Below are 18389 nucleotides of genomic sequence, written 5' to 3'. Positions count from 1 at the left end.
CCAAAGGAACTGTAGTATTATTTAGGGTGAGTTTTCAGAACAGGTTTGCTCATTTCTTAATTTTTCATATCTATGACTGTCCTGTTAGTACTTACTGTGTGCCAGGCACTGTGCTAAGCACTGGAAATACAAAAGAAGGCAAGAAACAGTCCCTGCTCTCAAGGAGCTCACAATCTAAAGGGGAAAGCAGTATGCAAACAACTATCTGCCACTGAGGTAGGATAAATTGGAGGTAGTCTGTGAGGGAAGGCACTAGCTTTGAGGGGAATCAGTTAAGATTTCTTGTAGAAGGTGGGACTTTAGTTGAGGCTTGAAAAAAGCCAGTAGGTGGAAATGAAGAGGAAGGGAATTCAGGTTTGGGGGACAGCCAGTGAAAATGTAGGGAGGAGATACTACAAGGGGCTGCCAGTTATGGGTTGGCGTAATAATGGTTTTAGGGTATGGCATTGGGGAGTAGGTCACAGGAACACGGAATGGGAACTAGAAGCAACCTTGCAGGTCAGCTAGCCCAGTCCCCTCATTTTACAGAAAGGGAAACTGAGGCCCAGAGAGGATATGTCTGAGGCAGGATTCAAACCAAGGTCCTCTAACTATAAAGCAGTACTCTTTCCATTGTACCATAATACCTCCTGTCCTATTATGATGCTTCCCTCTACTTCCAGTACCTCATTTCCTGAGTTCTTCCATTACTGGTATCTTCTTTATTATCTGTTCCCAAATCAATAAAGTTAAAATGAAAATTTGTTAATGTCTAATTTCTGTCCCCTCACCTGGCCATCGGAAATGCTTTTGGATTATGGGAGTTAATAGTACAAGGCAACATTAGCTTTGGCAGCTCAAAGTATCTTCCTCTTCAACTTTCTTCATTTTGGTTAGTGGATGAGAAGTTGTTGGGAAGATAATGGCCCAAAAGTAAGGAGCAAAGTGTGAAGCATGGTTGGGGCCTAACAGTGCTAAAGGAATGGACAGCAACTAGATGTTGCAGGACTATCCCCAGAGGCCACAAAAACCTCCTGAAAAATACCATTATTTTAAATGCTGTCATCCTGGTGAGCTTACCGTATTGAGGGAACCTATTTCATATGGGATTTGGCAATTTCATGGATTACCAACCTTGGACCTTGAGGTCATTGAAACCATAGTCATCCCTTTACAGAGAAACTTGGGATCCCAGAAAGGTTGTGACTTGACCAAGTTCATGCAGGTGTGGCAAAGTCATTTGAACCCATTGCCTCTGATTGCATAGACAGCATTCTTTCCACTACTCCAAGCTGCCTCCCAACTTAACTATCACTCAGTTTAACATTTCCCATGGAGAGGCAAGGGGAATAAAAGGAAATAGCCACAGATCCTTGCTAAGCTCTTTTCAGCTGGCAAGGTATAAGGTACAATCTTTGATATTCTAAAATTATTTTTTAAAAAACTAGGAATTCAGTTCAAAAGAGAAAAATATTTCCTTCCTCAGACACTTTACATCATTAGAAATAGCCTGTGATGTTAATTTATAATTTGGCTGTAGGCTGTTCAGTATGCCACTGGTACATTCTGATTTGCCCACTGTAGATCAGATGTTATTTTGACATCTGAAAAATTTAGACCAGTATTTGCAAATTCATTAGACAGTGAAGAGGTCATATTTATTGAAGCTTATACTAAAACCTTGGAAGTTGTGAAATTTTAAACATTTTCCCATGTTTCTTTCTGCAAAGTTCTATTATTAAAGAGAGAAAGAATTACTAGAGTTGTTTGAAGGCCAGTGAGTTTTGGTTTTTGGATACAATATTATAGTAATTTTACAGATTAAGTTCTTTCCAGCTTTTCTAAATCATGTTTTCTGCATCCCAGCCTGTTCCCTCTGATACTAAGATTCCTGTCCCTAGGAACCTGAACTTTGTCCCTAATTTTACTCCAACACACCACTTCTGTCCTTTCATAAATCATTCAACCTGACTCATACCATTGTCTTCCTCCAGTTCTTACTCTCCTATATATATCATCTCCCTCCACTGGAATGTAAGCTTCTTGAAGGCAGAGGTGGGTTTGCTTGCTTGTACTTATATCCCCAGAACTTAATGTTGTTCCTAGAACACAGCACTCAATACATATTTTTTCATTTCCTTTTACAACTGAATTTAAAACAAACACTGTCTGGAGGAGGTAGCTTTCATGTTTTTATTGGTACGTTTTCTATACGGAATGTCTTTCCCTCTCCCTTCCTCAGACAAAATTTATATACATGAGTACTTCAGGGATCCATGATTCTATCCATGTAGATACTGGTGCACATTGGACCCCCTTCATCTTTTTGTAAACTGCTCTGATGAGATGTGTCTGTCAGCTCTTGTGATGAAAAGACTGAATTAAACTAGTCCTTTGGCAACATACATGGTACACCTGAAGCTTCTTTGGCTGGAAGGACCTACCAGAGTTTATACTCCTGGCATAGCCTTCCATGTTACTTATCAAAATCAAACCTTAGTTGGAAAGTGTACGTTAAGCAAACTAAAAATATTCTCTGTCTTTGTCTAGAGATATATTAAAATCTTATATTAAATATTCGTTTCTTAAAGCTTAGAAACAAAAATGAAATGTTCAGTGGGGAAGTATCATGAGCATAAAAGTTTATTCTTGAGGAGGAAGAACATGTAATGCCAGTCAGCTATCATACTGACACAGTTAAGGACAAATAACTCATGGGGTGTGGGGTGGGGAGGGGCTTTAAGATTTGTTGTAAAAAATGAGTCTATGCTTCGTCTCACCAGCTCTGGTATTCTACATTGCTTCTGTGTGTTTTGGAAAAAGAGTAAGGAACACTTTGTTTCATCCCTCTGAGACTTCCATTAAGTATCTTTTCCCCCTCCCCCATTCATTTTCCCTTTTCCAGGTTTTTTTTTTTTTTTTGCCTTGGCTTCTGGAGGAGCAAGCTAAAAGTGAATGTGCTCCAGTTCCTGTGTCTCACCATATGTTTTGGTTACAGGAGCTAGAGGATTGAAGTTCTATTTAATGGGGTCTTTGCCAGTAGTTTTACTGGAATTTCTCCAGTTTTGTATACCAGAAATTTCAACAATCCAAATCCTTGACAGCTACACTTTTTCCCCCTTCTTATGAGAGCCAAGTGCTACAAAGTGGTTACACCACAAATGGTGACAGGGTCAGGAAGAGAGAGAGAAAAAGCTCTTATATGTTGGAGCTAGTAAGTGGGAAGGAGAGAGAGAAACTGGTATTTCCTTCTAACATCAGCACACAACATTGGGAATAGGCTCAGCAGCATTTGCCTTGTGGGGGAAAAAAAATATAGCCAGCCAAATGACTCTTCTATAACCACCCAATACCAAGTAAGTCCTATACGATAGGCCTTGTTTTTTGATCTTTAGATTTAAATTCAGTAATTCCCATTAGGGCTTAAAAGGACGATAGAATTGTTGGGTCAGCAGATTTTGGTAGCGGTATCTCCTAGGACTGCGGTTGAAGCAGTAGGGATGAAGTGACAGCTTTCTGCTTTCAAAGATCTTTTCAGCAATGAGCTAGGGAGAGAGGTAGGGAAGTTCTCAGCCTCTTAGAGTCTTAAATGCAAGGAGGGTGTAAGAAGCCTACATTATACTCCCTTGCCTCAACAGCACTTCACTTGCTATTTCATAAAGAGGATACTGTCTCCCAGCTAGGCTTTTCCTTTCTCCCCTCCTCCCCTTCCCAAAATAAAACACGCACGTACTCCCATCAGCTTGCCCAACATTTTGGTATTTTTTTTCCCTACCCACCTCTGTGTTGTTTTTTTAAAAATCTTTCTCTCACCCCAATACACAGTGGCTTCTTACCATGAAAAGATTTGGGATCCCCATCCTAGAAGAAAGTTTTTTTTCTTTTTTATCATTTCATCCTTTTCTATTTCTACTTTCCTGGAGATGTGAGATAATAAATTACCATATTCATTTATTTGTGATTTCTATGGAAAAAGCATTAAGAATATTTTTAAAACCTTTGATTTTGAAGCATGTTTAATGATGTAAGAAAAGATGGTATGGTATCTGGTTTTGCTCCCACAGAAGCTATCCATATAGCTGAGTTAAAGTTTACTTACCAAGATAATGGCCAGCCGGCGATCAGGGAAGCTAGACAAACTAAACCGGTTGAATCAGTCCAAGCTTATCATGACAGTTCAAGGGTTAGATCCTGGTCGTGTCCAGATCTACTAATCTGCATAATTTATATATGTTAACGAGGGAAGGTAGAGTAGTAGAGAGTATAGACTAATCCTAACTTAGACAAGGAAGATACAACTAATTAACTTCACTTTTGCTTCTGTATCCTTATTATCTTACCTATGTAAACTGTATAACCTAAGAAAACTATGTAAAAAGCAAAGAATGTAAACTAACCATAACTCAAACAGGAGTGGAGGAGATGGTTACCCTCACTCCTGCTGCTGTATCAGTGTGAGTGTTCCTAGTGAGCACTGCACCTGCTCTCTCGAGGATTGTAATAAATGCCTTCCTCTGCCCACTCTGGTTCTGAGTTCTTTGGGTGAGAATGGGCAACTCATACGGATCTTCCTAAGGTTATGCTACCAGGAAAGCAATAAGCTGTGGAAGCACATGTTGGGCTAACTTCCTGACCCTGCCTTGGGGAGTCTTGTGATCCCCACCGCAGTGTTAAGGGAGCTACCACTTGGGATTTCTCTGGGGAGCCCTATGGTCTGCACAGTCTTCTTAAGGGGCCGTCACTTGGGTCTTCTTGCCCTGTCTCGGGGGCCTTGTGATCTTACCACTGTTCTAAGGGGACATCACTTGGGTCTTCCTTAGGGTATAACCCCTAGGAAGCCCTGTGACCCCCACAGATAAAGGCTACCACTTGGTCTTCCTCTGGGAGTTCTGTGGTCTGCACATCTTTCCTTAGGGGTTATCACGTGGTTCTTCCTCAGGGCTTTGGCCCTGCCCAGGAAGTCCAGTGATCCCCAAAACTGTGTTTCTCACAATGATGTCTTTTATCCACATCCTAATATTATTTAAAAAATTTTCTTAATTAAGATTTAATTTTTAAATCGACATACATTCCCTCACTACCAAGCAATTTTGGTAAACAGATTTGAAAATAGTGTGATGTGGTATTGTTTAGCCTTAATTAAATATGATTATTGTCTAGACTAGTTAGTCATTGAAGCTGACCCAACAAAGGACCTATTCTATAAGAGGTGCTTTCTGATTGAACATGGCTGAGCATTTACTTCATTATACCAGTTATAATGTAATCGTGTATGAGGTTATGAAAGAATTTTTAATAATTTTCTTTTTCTGAGGGTTCTCCTATATGCATCTCACAACTGTCCCAATTCTTCTGTTTTAACTCAACCAAATTTTGATAAACCAATGAGTGAATCCATTTACTAGATGGTTGAATTGTAGTAGGTATCTGATTTGACAGTGGTGTTATATTTTTTACTTTGAATTTTATATTCAAATATATTCTGTTACATATACTATTATATACTGTAATCATATATAATATAAAACATATACACATATAATATAAAATATATATACATGTTATATATATGCATATATACATATATACAGTATACATATATACAATATATACTGTTATAAGTTTTATTCTTTTAAAATTTAATGAAAATAATTCAAGTATAAGTGATCATGAAAGTCCATGAATTGATAGAAAGCTGTATTTGAAGTCAGGAAGGTCTGGCTTCAAGTGAATCTTGTCTCTTATATTCTCATTATAATTTTTTAATGCCCCAAGTGACTTTCTTTAACAATACAAATTATCTCTAATGACTGATCTTCATTGGTTTCCCATACTGGAAACTCTCCATAGGGATGAAATCATAGGTCTGGTTAAAAAAAAGAAATCATAAAACTAAATCTGTAATAACTGGCCCCTGAGCAGTGACCAAGTCTGCCATTGTGACTTTCTAGTGATGAGTAGAGGAAAAGGCCTCTGTGGGGGCTTATACTTTCATATTTAAATTGATAAACATGGTTATATCTTGATGGGATAATTCTAGGAGCTCTGAATTTTACAGTGAGAGTATTTATAATGGATTGTAGAGTGGTGTTTCATAGCAGTTGAATGGCTAATAAGAAGGCCTATGAGGGTCATAGAATTATTTATCAGTGAATGCAGGCTTTTTAAGTACAAGCAATGAAGTGTGTGGGGTTGTTGCTGACATTTTAAAGCCACTTATTTCTGGGTGTCAGTCTGTAATGAGATCTTTGAGTGCATGCCTATTATGGGATACACTGTACAGCTTGGATGTCAAGGGGAAAGCACAATACTAAAGTTCAAGCCTGAAGACATTTATTAAGTACCTGCTGTATTTAGAGATGCTGCTAGATGGAGGGCAACCATCCCTGACCTCTAGAGCATATGACACATACATGGAAGTATAATAGGAACAATTAGTGCATAATAAGTGTTTCCTCTGCTGTGTATCCTCTCCAAGTTGTTCCCATTAATCATGAGTGGCCTCCAAGATTTTGCCCTGGGCCCTTTTCTCCCTCTATACTATTTTATTTGGTGATCTCATTAGGTCCCACGCATTCAATTGTCATCTCCATGATGCTGATTCTGTCCTCTCTGCCGACCTGCAATCTTGTATCTCCCACCATAATCCTATCAATTCATGTTGGATGTCCTGTAGACATCTTAAACTTGACATGTCCAGTCCTGAACTCATGATCACCAATTCTTCCCTTCTCTTGGCTTCTTTATTAATAAGGATTCCACCAGTTACCCAGGCTTGCAACCTAGATGTGATCTCTTACTTCTCACTCCCTCTCACCCTCCTTATCCAATCTGTTGCCAAGTCCTGTCAATTCTACTTTTGTGACAGCTCTCATATGCAGCCACTTCTCTCTTCTATCACTGACACTGTTCTGGTATGGATCCTCGTCGCCTTAAAACACCTGACCCCTTCCTACCTTTCCAATCTTTTTTCACCTTACTCCCCTCCAGGCTTCTTTGTTGTTTCTCATGCAAGACATTTCATCTTCTGTCTCCTTGCATTTTCCCTGACTGTCCCACTTGCCTACAACGCTCTCTACCTTCAGTCTTCCTTCAATTCCTGTTAAAATCCCACCTTCTCCAAGCAGACTTTCCTGCTCCCCCTCCAGTGCTAGTGCCTTCCCTCTGAGATTACCTTCAAGTTATTACACACACACACACACACACACACACACACACCCCTTGTACACAGTTGTTTGCATGTTGCCTCCCCCATTAGATTGTGAGCTCCTTGAGAGAAGAGATTATTTTTTGTTTTTCTTTGTATTCCCAGTGCTTAGCACAGTCCCTGGTACATAGTGATAAGTGCTTCATAAATGCTTGTTGTCTTGACTTGACAATGAAGGAGGTGACATTTGACTCAAGGCTTTAAGGAGGAGTAGGATTTCAATAGGTAGAGATAGAGGAAAGAAATTCCAGAAGTAGGAGAAGAGCCTTCAGAAGGGATCATAGCATCCTGTTATCTAGAGCTGGAAGGGACCTCAGAGGCATTTGACCGAGGTGAAGTAACTTTCCCAATGTCAGACAGGAAGGAAGCATCAGCATTGGGAAAACACAGGCTAGAGTCTGACTATAGTCTAGATTGAATGGAGCCCAGAGTACAGATTAAATGAATTAGTGCTATAGAGAGAGGCAGACGGAGAGGTGTGGCTGCAAAGGAATACATTTCATTAAATTGTAGTCATGTTAATGAAGAGTAGGGGATGAACCTGGGCATAAAGAACATATATATCTATCTACATATAAGATACATATATTATATATAGATATAGTTGTAGATAAAATTCATATCTACCTATCTCTATCATTAGAGAATGTCAGAGCTGGATGGTGCAACCCAAGTCACCTGGTTCCTAGTTAGTATTCTTTTCATCATACTATATTGCCTTATAATAAGGGAGGCAGGTGGCTCAGTGAATAGAGTGTCAGGCCTGGAGGACTCATCTTCCTGAGTTCAAATCTGGCCTTAGACACTTACAAGCTGTCTTACCCTGAGCAAGTCACTTAGCCTTATTTGCCTCAGTTTCTTCCCCTTAAAATGAGCTGGAGAAGGAAATGACAAACCACCCCTGTACCTTTGCCCAAGAAAACCCCAAATGAGGTGATGAAGAGTTAGACATTAACAAAAATGTTGCTTTGTGTGTGTGTGTGTGTGTGTGTGTGTAACATACACACACACACATATATATATATATATTTTTTTTTTTGGAGGGGGGAAGGCAGGGCAATTGGGGTTAAGTGACTTGCCCAAGGTCACACAGCTAGTAAGTGTGTCAAGTGTCTGAGGCCGGATTTGAATTCAGGTCCTCCTGACTCCAGGGCCAGTGCTCTACTCACTGCACCACCTAGCTGCCCCTGTTGCCTTATATTTAATCATAGAAGTCCATAATTAGAAAAGACTTTATAGATCATATAGTCCAACCTCTTCCTTTTTTTTTTTGAGGCAGAGTGTTACAGTTGAAAGGAAAACTGGCTCTGAGATCAGAGGAATCTAGATTAAAATCCTGCATCTAATACTTGTCTGTATAATCTTGGGCAAGTCACTTAACTTAGGCCTTAATTTCTTCAACTGTAAAACTAAGGGACTGGATTAGTTAACCTCTGAGGTTCCTTCCAACTGTCCATCTATGATCTTCTTATCCTAATGTGCATCTTCCATGCTGGGCATATTTTAGGCACAGCTAGGTGGCACAGTGGATAGAGCTCTAGGCCTGAAGCCAGGAAGACCTGAGATCAAATTAGACTTCAGATGCTTCCTAGCTGTGTAACCCTGGACAAGTCCCTTAAACCTGTTTGCCTCAGCTTCCTCATCTATAAAATGATTTGGAGAAGGAAATTGCAAAGCATTTCAGCATCTTTGTGAAGAAAATCCCAAACGAGGGAATAACATACACATCCAATTGGGTAGCTGACCCTACACGAAAGTGGGGGGAAGGGAATAAGAGGGGGGGATGATAAAAGGGAGGGCAGAATGGGGGAAGGGGTAGTCAGAAGCAAACACTTGAAAAGGGACAGGGTTAAAGGAGAAAATAGAATAAATGGGGGGCAGGATAGGATGGAGGGATATATAGTCTTTCAAATATGACTACTGTGGAAGTGTTTTTGCATAACTACACATGTATAACCTATATTGAATTGCTTGCCTCTCAATGAGGGTGGGTGGGAAGGGAAGAAGGGAGAGAATCTGGAACTCAAAGTTTTAAAAATAAATGTCAAAACTTGTTTTTACATGCAGCTGGGAAATAAGATATATAGGCAATTGGGTATAGAAATCTATCTTGCACTACAAGAAAGTAAGGGGGAGGGGATAAGAGGGGGGCAGTGGTAGAAGGGAGGGCAGACTAGGGGAAGGAGTAATCAGAATGCATGCCATCTTGGGGTGGGGGGAGAGGAGAGATGGGGAGAAAATTTAGAACTCAAAATCTCGTGGAAGTGAATGTTGAAAACTAAAAACAAATTCATTAATAATAAAAATAAAATTTAAAAAAAACCCAAATGAGGTCACAAAGAGTCAGACATGACTGAAAAAAGTGACTAAACAATAAGAAAAATAAATACTTTCCAACTGATTGATGGAGAAAGGAAAAAGCGGAAGAAAAATTACAATGATCTGCTAGAAGCTGGATAAAGTGGCAGCTGATTGGATTCATTGTAGGGAGTTTAGAAATAAGGTGTTTGGAATTTTCTCTAGCCCATCAAGAAGGATGGGGGACAGAATCTTAGCAACCAGGAGTTCTTAGTTTTGTAGTATAATCTCAACCGTTCAACTTAACTTGGTGTCAAGTGTGCACGAGGCAGCATGGAATAATAGCTCTAGGCATGGAGTCCCCAAGACCTGGATTCAAATCCCTTCTTTGACACTTTCTCTGTCCACCCCACCATCTACCAGCCCATTTCTCTCTACTTCATCTGCTTTCCAGCCTATTTACAAGCATTTAGTTTTCAGACTGTCACTCTTTCAGGAACATCAGACATCATCTAGTTATGCCTTTCAGACTCTTCAAAGAAAGCTTCAAATGAAGATGCAGCTGTGCAGCACGAGACAACTAACTATCTAGTCATTTAGCTTTAACTCCCTTCTTCTGACTATTCCAAACATGTTTCATCTAGATCCACATTTTTTAGTCCCCATTTCCTTTGGTTGTCACTCTTGGCAGAGCAATATTTTATGCAACAAATATCTTGCCAACATAATATGCTAATGTACTTGATCTAAATACAGAGTATTTTCAAGGAACTGCTGATGTAAAAATAATTGTTCTAATAGAAAATAGAGTAGAACCACATAGTTTTTCTTCCAACTGTATTTTAGGAGATTATCTCTCTTCCCCTCCCCCCAAGTCTTTATTTGTTCACTCCAATTTTCTCCATACATTCTGCATTCTGGTATAAAGGTCTTTACTGGAGGTGAGCTGGTTAGAGCCAGCTAGTACAGCCTCAAGAGAGTAGATTGCTAAATTTTCAATGTGAGCCTTTACACCTCAGAAATTGGCAAGTGCTTCAGATAAGGCCTTGATTTATTGCTTTCTTGATTGTCCCAACTTAGGACTTGGAGAAAATATTAAAAATTCAGATTAAATGTAAAAATGTACTAAAGTACATTTTTCAACTGGATAGCCAGTTGTTAAACATTTACTAGCAACAACTAGTCTTAACCTAATGAAGTTTCATTTCCTCTTTTCTGGACCTGCACCCTAATTTTTGGCATAGTTGATTGTAGTTAAAAGTAATATATCTGAAATGTTACTTTTTCTTCACTTCCCACAGTTTAAAATTGTGATGCTCTTTGGGGATTATTAGGGTTTGTTCTTTTCTGAAAGGTTAGCTACACTGGTAACCTATCCCATTATAATTATAGAATCCAAAATATATGGAATATAAGGCCAGCGGGGGAGACTATAGTTTCATTCAGAAAGTAGGGCAGAGGTTCCCAAACTTATTTGGCCTACCACCCCCTTTATTAAAAAAATTACTTGGTGCACCCCTGGAAATCTACTTTCTTTAACATGGTTTTTTTTGGGGGGGCAGGGCAATTGGGGTTAAGTGACTTGCCCAAGGTCACACAGCTAGTAAGTGTGTCAAGTGTCTGAGGCTGGATTTGATCTCAGGTCCTCCTGACTCCAGGGCTGGTACTCTACTCATGCACCACCTAGCTGCCCCAACATGGTTTTTTAAAAAGAATTTGTATCATGTCAAAAAAAAATATGTTTTTTTTTAAGCGACGCATCTTTAAAATTGTGATGACACAACCTTGAGTCATATAACCATATAGTATCGTATAGTAAATAAGTCATTACCTGCACATATTCCTGCCAATGCATGCTGGATTTCCTGACAATTAGTGACTTGCTCGCCTGCCAACACTTGCTTGTTAAGACCTGTCAGTGGTTTCACCACTGATTAGTTACAACTTACATTTTATGTGTTTATTTGGAAAATAGTGTAATCACTACAATTTTAACTCTGTTACACAACAGATGAAACACGTATGAACGTTTTTCAAAATTCCCTTCTCTTTCTTTATGTTTCCACTGCCCTCTTATTTTTATTCACTGCCCCCCCCAATTGCACCTGAGGCTATTACTGCCTACCCCCATAGTTATAGCACGCTCCTGGGGGTGGTATTGCTTATTTGGGAACCTGTGATAGGGGATAAGGAGAATATAATCCAGCATTGGGATATATAGATGTATATATATAGATGTAGGTTTAAAATCCTCTAATTAGCCTTAAATAACTTTGTCATTACAGCAGGAAGAGAATGGGTTTATTAAAGCAAAATTGAAGAGGGAATTTAGAGATTATGAAAAAAAATGTTTTTAGTTATCCATGAAATCTTGTCAGGTTCAATCTAAAACTTGATTAATGCAAGTCATTTGGCCTTCTTGGGCCTCAGTTTCTTTATCTGTAAAATGAGGGAGTTGGATAAGATGGCCTTCAAGGCTCTGGCTCTATGATCCCTAAGTAAAAGTTAACAAGGATGTAAACTCCAAGTTTGTTGGGGAGGCATCCTTTGTTTTACATAGTAAGATATACTACAGCCAAGATGGCCCAAGAGAGGATGTAAAAGGAATCTTTTTCTCCCACTGGTCATATAGTTCATGGGAAAATTCTCCAATGTAGTTACATGAAAACTTTAGGAAGGAGCAGGTTGAAACTCTGGTCAAACCTGTAGTATATTGGCTGTTAATGGAAATACTTTGGTGGCACTTTCAAAACTTTGCTGTTCTTACTCAACTCAGGAACCTCCCTTTTCTGCCCTTCCCCTGACCACAGGAATTCCTGCCCTCCTTGGAACCTCCTAAAGTCATTGAAACATCTGGTATTTATTAAACACCCATTGTGTATAAAGCAGCGAGGTAGGTAGGTGCTAGGCATACAAAGATATATGGGGGGCATAGAGCTTGCTCTTAAGGGAGGAGGAGATGGTGTGGAAAGAGAACTGGCTCCAAATCTTGGTTCTACTATTTAATATCTGTATGGCCTTGGGCAGGCCACTTAACCCCTTAGGCCTTAGTTTCCCCATTTGTAAAATAAGGCGTCTAGAATAGATGACCTCCATTGCCCCTCCCAGATCTAAAGCCCATGAGCCTACGAATGAGTTTATAATTTAATGAGGGTGAGGGAGAGAAGACTTGTCTGTGGTCTGTGCTTGATAAATGTTTATTGAATTGGGGGGAGGTGTCCTGGCTCTTGGAGGTAGGGGTCCCTCTTACCTGGGGTAATTTAGGGAAAATGTCAAGAAGCAGATGGGGCCAGAGTTGTGTCTTGAAAAAAGGAAGGAATTCATTGGAGAACGGGTGTGGGGAGCACTCCATAGAGCAAAAACCTCCAATCTTACAACTCCTGGTATTGACTTCCTTCCTCTTCTTCTTTTCAGGATTTTTTTTTTTTACAGTATCTAATAGATACTGCTTCAATATGTCATTAGTATCACTAACACGGAATGTATGCCTTCTTAAAAAATACCCAAAATTTGAAGGTGCTGATTCTGTCCAACCCAATCAATATAGTAAGTTTGAGCTATATGTATTTAAAAGGAAAGATAGCCACTTATAGGGCCTCATTATTCCTCCTGGCTATGTTCTTGTATGAATTGGCAGTTGGATAGAGAGATGCTAGGTCTGGCTATTAGTCCTGGAAAACTGGTCTTCTTGCCCTTGGCAGGAGAAGGAATGACAATGAGCCTTATGGCTCCACATAATTGGCCAGATTCTGTCACCTTATTTGCTTATCCATTAAACCTGGCTTGGAGAGGGAGAGGCCAAAATGTGGCTTCAGCAGAAATATAGTAGCTGCCTTTATCCTAGAACTTTCTTACGCATCTGTGAGACTGTATAGTTAACTCCCAAGTGGATCTAAGGATTTATTATTTGCATCACCCAGTGTAGCCTGGCGTGGTCGCCTACGACCATTTTAGCCCTGGAGGTGTTTCCCATTGTCCAGCTTGATCAAGTCTCCGAGGCCCTTCAGCTGTGTCCAAACTTCCCTCCAGCTTATCTCCTAATCAACTTTTCCCATCACCTCAGCTGCCCCCAGGGCTGGCCCGAGGCAAAATGGTGAAGTGGGTGCTCCACTGCCTTCTACTAGGCCCCTTTAAGGCCGGTCCTACTGGGCCTTGCTGACGGCTAGCTGTCACCCGTTCCTTCCTAAGGAGTTAGTTGTGGGAAGAAAAAATATTTGTGTTTTAATTGGATTCCTTGGAAGACCCAACAGTAAAATCCTGAAGGTAGAATGACCTCTCTAATAAGCTGACATGACAGGCCCTGGGGGCAGCATGGCATCCTGGGAAACACGTTGGATTGGAGTCAGAGGACTTGGTCTCTAGTCCTGACTTTTCTGCTTAGTGCTTGTGTGCCCTTGGGCAAGCTGCTTAGTCACTCTGGGCCTCAGTTTCTTCCTCTTTACAGTAAGTGGGTTAGTTGTATGTCTCACTCTCCAACCTTGTTTTCTTGGCAAAGATACTGGAGTGGTTTGCCATTTCCTTCTCCAGCTCATTTTATAGTTGAGGAAACTGAGGCAAACAGGGTTAAGTGACTTGCCCAAGGTCACACAGCTAGTAAGTGTCTGAGGCTAGATTTGAACTTGGGTCTTCCTGACTGCAGGTTTTAACAGCTTGGCTACCTAGTGGTCCCTGCTATCTTAGACTAGGTGACCTCTAAGTCCCCTTTCAGCTCTAAATCTGTGATTCTCTGATCTCCACTGCCTTTAAAGGGTTAGAGTTAGGCCCTGGCTTCCCATTTAGCAGTATTTTAGGAATAGCTTCCTTTTTCTGACTTTATCACGGATAGTTACAGAGTATCTAGATCACCTAGTCCAGGAGTGGGGAGCCTGCAGCCTTGAGGCCACATGTGGCCCTCTAGGTCTTCAAGTATGGCCCTTTAACGGAATTCAAACTTCTCAGAACAAATCCCCTTAAAAAGATGTGTTCTGTAAAACTTGAACTCAGCCAAAAGGCCTCACTTGAGGATCTAGAGGGCCACATGTGGCCTCAAGGCCGCAGGTTCCTCACCCCTCAGTCCAACGGCTTCTTTTTATGGTTGAGAAATTTGAGGCCTAGAGAATTAAAATGACTTGCCCAAGGTCACATAACTAGTAAAAATCAGAGCAGGAATTTGAGGTAGGTATGTTTGTTGACTTCATTCCACTACACCCTGGTGGTGTTACTCATCTACTAACGAGAAGAAAGAATAACAGTAATGACTGAAATTTATATAGCATTTGCAACTTTGCGAAGCACTTTCATGCGCACTATTTCATACCTCAGATTTTACTTCAATTTTACAGATGAAGAAAGTGTGGATCAAAAGAAGTTAATGGATTTGTATAGGGTCGCATAGCAAAACTAATAAGTGTGTCAGGTGAGATTCGGAATTAATTTAAGTCCAAGCACTCACTCCCTTCCACCTGCCACAGATTGTCTCTCTAGACATCATCAGACCTGAGGAGGACAGACCAAGGTCATGGAGAATTGAGACAATTAACCTTTTTTTCTACAGTTCTGGGGACCTCTTAGTGAAAATGAGATAACGGATATCTCATAACCACTGACCAATCTAGACCTGTACTCCCCCTGCATTTGAGGCTTAACAGTACCTTAATTTGCATTTATTTCAGAGAAACATTTGTAACTGAGAGCAGGATGGGGTGCTTAAGTTCTGATAGTTGACATCTGATTACACCTTTCCTCCTAAAAAACAACTGCTTGGAACAGAACTGAATTTTTTTTGAGGCCTGGCAGTATTCAGACTATCCCCTTCATTCCTCCTCTCTCATTTTGTGTCTGTGCAGGTACTAGCCAGGCAACCTTTTTTGCTGAACCCTTCTTCCTAGTTTTTCCCTTTGGTCACTGCCTCCCTAGTTCCCCATCTTGTGAGTTTGGTCATAAGGGAGGGGATGGTCTAAAAGAGAAAGTTAATCCAGAGGCATCATAAGCTGCTAATGTCTTCCCCCTTTCAGTCCTTCCCTGCTACTCTGTGGATATCTAACACCTACCCAATTTACTAAATTTTTCCCCCATTTGAAAGTAAGTTACCTGAGGACAGGTAGGTGGCAGCAATGGATAGAGTCCCAGGCCTGAAGTCTAGAAGACTCATCTTCCCAAGTTCAAATCTGGCCTCAGACATTTACTAGCTGTGTGACCCTGGGCAAGTCACTTAACCCTGTCTGCCTCAGTTTTTTCCTGGAGAAGGAAATGGCAAACCACTCCAGTTTCTTCACCAAGAAAACCCTACATGGGGTCACAAAGAGTCAGATGTACTGAAAAAAAGAAAAACCCAAACCAAAAACAAAAATAGGACTTAACTACCTGATGGCAGGGACAGTGTTTTTTGCCGTTGTTTGTGTGCCCTAGTGCTTAGCATTTTGCCTGGCTTGTGCTAACCTCTTAATAAATGCATGTTGACTTGAATTTGTTTGACTTTTAGCACTTTATCATGTAAACCCATGTGTTGATTGAAGGCAAGTGAACCAAATTCAGTATGGAATATTTACTTACAATAATAATAATGAAAAATCTTGTTGCTGATTTCTAGATATCTTTAGTTTCCTTTCCAATTCTAAACTAATGAGGCATGGAACACAGAACAGCTTTATTATATATGAGAAGGATGCAAAAAGGCCCCCAGGCCTTGTTCTAGGTTTATGGTGCCACCATTGGTTTGAGATCCCTTTGAGGTTTCTAAGGAGTAAAATAACCTGCTTTTACAATGAACTCCATCTTCCCCAGGGATTTAAACAGTCACTCTAGACTTATAGAGCTATTAAGGCTCAACCAACCCTCTGCCAAGTGGGGAAAGAACTTGTGGTTGCTAGATTGTTTAGAAACCTTATGCTTTGGTAGGTCCTGATTTCCTTAAGGACCCACACAGTCCACATGACTCACAGTACCAGTGCTATGCACAGTCTATTTATTATTCCTTGGTTTTACTTCCTGCAGCTCCTTGGAACCCCTTAGTGTGGTCTAATTTTCTCATTACTCTGTTGCTATACCTAACATTCTATGCTGTCAAGGCATATAAACTAGGCCGCTCCATTAGAACTCACTCAAGTCTCCAGTGCTCCCTTTGTTTGCTCAGGTCTAGTCAACACACTCCCAGCTTTTTGTTAGTTAGCCCTATCATCCTCCCCAGTGACATACACATGGGCTGGTCAGGTGGCCACCAAGATCTCCAACTCTCTTTTCTCTGCCAAAAGCCCCTTAGCTCTCATTTTCTCAATCCAAATTAGGGTAACTAAATTCTATGAACTTTTTTGCTTCTTTCTCTCCTCTTCCTGCTATTCCACTCTTCCCTTCCTCCCCCCAGCTCCAGGTCTTCAAACTGATCCAAGTCTCAGATAAGCTGAAAAAAGACACTAGAAACACTGGAGGTAGAGGGGTAAAGCTGGCTACCTCTGTCCAAATTTCTACTGCCATGGCAAAGGTCATGTTCTTGTTACAATTACGTGCCCTTTTCTGTTTTTATGTACATGCTCTTGGTTTCTCCAGTTAGTGGAAGAGCTCCACGGTGGCAGGCACATTGCTTTATACTGCTTTGTATCTGCCCCAGCTCATAATAGGCACCTAGTAAACACTTGTTAAACTTCAGAAATCATAAGCAAGAGGAAAATTTGCTGTGTTTAGGCTTCTACACTTGTCATGCCACTAAATTTCCATTGAAAATACTAGATCCATAACTGAACTCTATGTGAGCAGGAAATAAATTTCAGAGTGCCAGAATTCTCACATCTTCCTCCCCACCCCGGGACTCCAAAGTGACTTTCATTTTTTCCACTTTTTGTGTGTGTTCTGTGTGAAATTTAGCCCAAGTAAACTGAGATGGTAAGCCCTTGGGGTGGGTCACAGCATTTTCCTACTGTATTGGGGTCAAACATTTTGCAATTATTAACAAGAATAGGAAATAACTCAACTTTGAAGGTTTAGAAGTTTACCGAGCACTTTTACTTCTCTAATTGCTGCTGATAAGAATAATATTAAACAAATTATTTTGTTCATTCCCTTAATTTTCAAAGGACTGAGTATATTCTACTCATCACAGGGGAGAAAAGGATGTTAAAAATAGCCTTTATTTAAAAAACAAAACTTTTCACATAAAAATTTGGAGGCAACCAACTGGAATTTTGAGTTCAATCAGTTTCATATATGCATTAGATTAACAATTAAGTCTGTAGAAATTCCCCTGTTGTCCCAACTTTGGATCTTTTTGAGGAAGAACTTTTAGAATGAGTCAATAGTTTGTCATCGTAAAAAAGTTTTATTTACTTTGTCTTAGCAAATGGAAAGAGCAGTTAGCTTGAGATTTTGCTGTAGAGCATGAGAGACCTCAATGTAGAATGGAAAGATAAGAATTTCCGTGCAGGTTCATACCTCTGAAAGACAGCCTACGGTAAAGTTGTAACATGTATTTATTTAATAATAACAAAAATGAGTGAGCTAATTATTTGTATGTTTTAAAAAATTAAGAATACATCCATCCAATGTTGGTCTTTCAGTTGGACACAAAATTTACTTGCTTAAGGATACCTGCTGCTAAACATTGGATGGTTGATTCTGAAACATCTCAGTGTTCTTACTCTATTGCATGAGTCTGAACCTTTGAGGTAGAAGGCAGCATTTAATTGGACCTTTCATGAACACCTGAAGATTTTCATTGAAAAGATTGGCATTTGCAGAAGACCCAGGAACCAAGACACCTTCTTAAGAGTCTGATTCCCATGCAATATTAAGGGATCTGATTGGTCCAATCCTCTTTGAACTCCCAGAAAACTTCAGAACAGTACAGTCAGGGTCTAATCTAGGGTCTACAGACCCTTGGGGGAGTTTGTGAGCTTGAATAATGGGATTTTTTTTTTACTAACCTCTAACTAAAATT

The 18389-nt window shown here is 40.2% G+C and overlaps 1 protein-coding gene across 4 annotated transcripts in view; it reads left to right on the top strand.

The window, feature by feature from the left end:
* The window catches only part of ANKRD44 (ankyrin repeat domain 44), a 369642-nt gene that overhangs the window by 88970 nt on the left and 262283 nt on the right, over positions 1-18389 (top strand). The window lies entirely within an intron of this gene.

Source organism: Trichosurus vulpecula, chromosome 2 (genome assembly GCF_011100635.1).
Source record: "Trichosurus vulpecula isolate mTriVul1 chromosome 2, mTriVul1.pri, whole genome shotgun sequence".
In the NCBI taxonomy this organism is placed as follows: domain Eukaryota; kingdom Metazoa; phylum Chordata; class Mammalia; order Diprotodontia; family Phalangeridae; genus Trichosurus; species Trichosurus vulpecula.
Note: the sequence above shows the minus strand (reverse complement) of the source record. Positions and strands in the feature narration are given on the sequence as shown.